We start from the raw sequence: 5008 nt of genomic DNA, 5'->3' as shown, positions 1-5008 counted from the left end.
ATGTCTATGGTGGGAGACCCTAAGGCAGGTGAATTACCCAAATGTTTCAAGGTGTGGGTTCAGATGCTGGCTGGCCAGAAAGAAGAACAAATATCTACTGCAGTTCTTCCTTCCATCTACTTTAAAATCCTTCTCTTTCTGCTTACAACAGTAATACATGCTTGTGATACAAAATTTAAATATTACAGAAATACACTGTAGAAAGTGAAAGTCCCCAGGATTTCATGCCCCAGAGACCTCTGTTATTAACATTTCAATATACAGTCTTCTGGATGGTTTTTCTATGCATACACTAACCTCAATTGCTATTATACGTACATATATTTTGTGTCCAAAACTCCACTCATATTAAATGCATACCTATACATGATTTATTTAAGCAGTCTCCTCCTGGTGGACATTTGGGTTGTTTCATTTTGCATGACATAATTCCTGCAGTGCTGCAAATGCTACAGTTATAATTCAGTGACCATCCTGCTACATTGTTTTAAAAAATCACTTCTTTGATGATATCTTCAGAATAGATTAATTAAAATGGAACCAAAGGGTGGTCACAATTTCAAATTTGATGGACAGGGCCCAAATGACCCAGATTACCCACAAGAGGCTGAGCAAATGATGGATGAGAGAGGGTCGTCCACACAGCGTCACCAGGTCTTGATATTTTCATTCTCCTTAGTCTTTACTAATCTGACGGGTGAAATTTCAACTTGAATTTCTTGAGTTATGAATGAGGTTGGACATACCTTTCCCTTTTATTTTGGCTGCATTGGGTCTTCCTTGCGGTGCACAGGCTTCTCACTGCGGTGGCTTCTCCTGTTGTGGAGCACGGGCTCTAGGCGTGCGGGCTTCGCGAGTTGCAGCACGCGGGCTCAGTAGCTGTGGCATGTGGGCCCTAGAGCACACGGGCTTCAGTAGTTGTGGTGCGCGGGCTCAGTAGTTGTGGCTCACGGGCTCTAGAGTGCAGGCTCAGTAGTTGTGGCGCATGGGCTCAGTTGCCCCGCGGCATGAGGGATCTTCCCAGACCAGAGATCAAACCGGTGTCCCCTGCACTGGCAGGCAGATTCTTAACCACTGCACCACCAGGGAAGCCCCCTGAACATACTTTGTTAATTGTGTTACTGAGAAGTCTTTGCCAGTCTCAGGGCCTGTGAAGAGGGCCATGGAGACTCCCTCTAAGGCCCGTTCCAGATCACAGGTTGGTTCCAGGAAGTGGCTCAGCAGGCACCCTTGTCACGCCCTCCTGGAGTTCACTGCTCCAGGAGGCTGATGGTATCGGGGCCACCTGAGCAGACTGAGGAGTTGTAAGGGCATAAACTGAGCCATGGCTGGTTGCTCCTAGAGAGGAAGCAAACACGCCCAGCCCTGGCTCTTGGCTGATGTCACCCCCTGTGGCATCCTGAGCCCTTCTAGGGTCCCTGGCTGCACAGGTGGGGGTGGGGGGAGGTCTCTGCACCACCAGCTCCCTGGCACGGTCCACCCTCAGCTCACCTTCCACCTGCTCAGAGGCTCAGGGGCAACCAAGCCAGTGTGGCACTCCCACCCCCGGGTCCCTGGTCCCTCACTGTGACGGTCTTCATAGCACTCGGCACTGTCTTCGGCCAACGTGTTCACGTATTTGTTTCGTTGTTTACTATTTGTCTCCGGCCCTCTGGCAGCCACTGCTGTAACCCCAGGACAGTACCTGGCAGGCCCATCCCCGGCTCTTGGCCGATGTCACCCTGGTGACATATTATGAATATTTATGAAATAAACATTGCCGAACGGGGCGCTGTGCGGGGTGCTTGACATACCTTGTCTCATTTCTTCTTTCTCTCCCCCGATTTTTCTCTGACAAATTTTAAACATTAAGAAAAACAGAAAGCACACACAGCGAACACTTAAAGACCCTCCACCTGGACTCAACAGTTAGCATTTCATCACATTTGCTTTGTCTTTCTCTCCATGCTAACATACTTTTCGTTGCCGAACCATTTGAATGTACTTCAGACCTCGCGAAACTTGTGCCTTAAATACTTCAGCATGTATCGCCCACGAATACAGTATTCTGCAGAAGTCCATACCATCCTCACACCAAGAAACGGGCAAGTACTCCATACTAGATGATATTACAGAGACCGTATTTAAATTCCCCCAATTTTTTTCAAACTAGGATCCAATCAAGTTTCACGCAGTGCATTCGGCTGTTATGAGTAGATACTCTTCACAATAACTCTGTGAGGAAGACACTAAAATTCCTCCTTTACAGGAAACTGAGAGTGAGAGAGGTTGAGGTACTTGCCAGGGTCACAGAACTCCTAAGTGGGAGACTCACGATGCTGTCACGCATCTGCAACTCCCAAACACGTCTTTTCTCCCTGTTTCCTACATCTTGTTCCCCTCGTCCCCTGGGCTCTCGGAGGTTTCCTTCCCAGTCTCTGGTCCATGCAAGTCATGGGCTGGGGCCAAGGTGCAGGAGTTGACCTAGTTAATCAGCAGCCGGGGCCTCGCTTTCAAGTTCCTCCCGCCACCTCCTTACCCCGATCCTATCCCTGTTGTTCTCTGAGACATTAGCTTTCGGCTGGGACTGACAAGGCATCCTGTTTCTGTCTCAGTTATTTGGTGAAGGATCCACTTGCAGCTAGAGGAGAGACAAAACGTGAATCCAGCGGAGGAACAAACGGTGGCCTTTCAGTCAGGTGAGCAGGTAAAGGTAAGGCTGCAACGGGGGTGAGCAAATATTCCACCTGGACGCGTGCAAGCTCATCCAAGGAGACTTAGAAGCCATAACAGGACAGGAAGACAGCTCCCTGAGTCATCGTCTGCTCGCTCCCGGCATGTCAAAACAAAGATCCTCCCTTGCTGGGAGCGCCACTCCCAGAATCTGCTACAATGCAGCGCACTTGGGCTTGTGAGTAACTGACCTGTGTGAATAGACAGCCCTGAAGAATAGACAGTAACACGTGGGGCAGACCCAGCTGATCTCTCTGGGTCTGGGGCTCAACACCGGGAAAGACCTGGATGGGAGCAGTGAAGGGAACAGGAGACAGGGGGCAGAAAGAGATGAGGGGGGACAAAGGGACATGAGAGCAGGAGAAGCAGGACCCACCACCTCACCTCACTGCTATCTACGTAAAAGACTCTTCATCAGGCCGCGTGGGACCCCCACGGCCACAGTCTGAGAGCAGCAAAAGGAGAAGACACCGGCGCCCAGGAGCACCTCGGTGAGAAGGATCCAAACGTGGAGGTAAAGTTACCCTCTTCCCCTCTGAGCCAGATCAGCCCACCGCAGAGGAGATTTCCTAGCGAGTCCTCAGGCACCGGGTATCTCCCAAGTCAAAGCAGGCCTCGCGAACCCTAAACAGAGGCCTAGAGTATAAAACTGGGAAGGCTGACTAAATGTGGATGTTAAGTCTAAGCTAAGATGTTAACAGCTGGAGCATGTGTGTTTCAAGACAAAGGTGGTATAATCATCCCGCATGCCGCAACTAAAAATTCTGCATGCTGCAACAAAGATCCCGCACACAGCAACGAAGATTCCACGTGCCGCATCTAAGACCCGGCGCAGCCAAATAATAAATACATAAATACATAAATAAATAATATAAAAGGAAAGACCTTATTTAAAAAGAAAAAAGAAAAGGAAACCATCTCACCCCCACTTAGATTGGCTCCTGCCTGGTCTAGAATTTACTATTCTCTTGTGGTCTGAGTGGCCCCATCACTAGGGCTCCATCATCTATCTTGATGGCTCCAGCTCCTTTTCTGCCTATTCTTGGCTTCCTCCCTTCAAGGAGCTCCCTGCAGCCAGGAGGGGGGAGCCATGTCCACAGTACCTCCCCCACCATGTGTGAATAGTCTTGAATTCTGGTATATGTGTGATTTGGCGACCACCAGCCTGGTTTTTCAGACAAAGGCCCAGAGATCTCCAGGTTCAATCACTGTGTCTGGGGAAACACCATTTGCGATATTGCATTTTATAAGAAATATATATTTGGTCTGTGTCCCCATTTCTGGCACATAGTTCCTAAAACCCTTGGAATTTCTTAAGTGACGAGAGCAATAAAGGCGTCTTTTGTTATGTTTATAAGGTGACTTTTGGACCACACCAAAGGATGGGTCTGCTTGTCAGGAGAACCAACCATGTGATTAGAGGGCTGAAACTTTCTTTTCTTTGCTTCTTTTTTTTTTTTTTTAAGAATTTCAACTTAAAAAAAAAAATTTGTTTATTTATTTTGGCTGCGCCAGGTCTTAGTTGCAGCGTGCAGGATCATCGTTGCGGCATGTGGGCTCTTTAGTTGCAGCATGTGGGATCTTTTAGTTGTGGAATGAGGGCTCTTAGTGCGGCAGGTGGGATTTAGTTCCCCTACCAGGGATCGAACCTGGGACCCCTGCATTGGGAGCACCAAGTCTTACCCACTGGACCACCAGGGAAGTCCTGAGGGCTGAAATTTTCAGTACCACCCTTGATCTCCAGGGACGGGAAAAGAGCAGGAGGTTGAATCAGCCACCAATGGGCAATGGTTTAATCAATCATGCCTGTGTAATGAAGCCTCCATCAAAACCCAAAAGGATGGGCTCTGGAGAACTTCTGGGTTGGTGAACATGTGGAGATGCAAGCTCTGCCGCCCCTGCCCACATTCCTTGCCCCATGCATCTCTTCCACCTGGCTGTTCCTGAGTTATATCCTTTTATAATAAACTGGTAATCTAGTAAGTAAACTGGTATCTTGAGTCCTGTGAGCCGCTCTAGCAAATTAATCCAACACAAGGAGGGGGTCATGGGAACCTCTGCTGTATAGCCAGTTGGTTATAAGTACAGGTGACAACCTGGACTTTCAATTGACACCTGAAGTGGTGGCAATCTGGTGGGACTCAGTCCTTAATCTGTGGGATCTGACTATCTCCAGGTAGATAGTGTCAGAATTGAGCTGAATTGTAGAATAGCCAGCTGGTGTCTGAGAATTGATTGGTTGTGTGGGAATACCCTCCCACATGGGAACTGATACCCAGAATCCTTACCATCCTTG

This window comes from Balaenoptera ricei, chromosome 9 (assembly GCF_028023285.1).
Source record: "Balaenoptera ricei isolate mBalRic1 chromosome 9, mBalRic1.hap2, whole genome shotgun sequence".
Taxonomy (NCBI): Eukaryota; Metazoa; Chordata; class Mammalia; order Artiodactyla; family Balaenopteridae; genus Balaenoptera; species Balaenoptera ricei.
Note: the sequence above shows the minus strand (reverse complement) of the source record.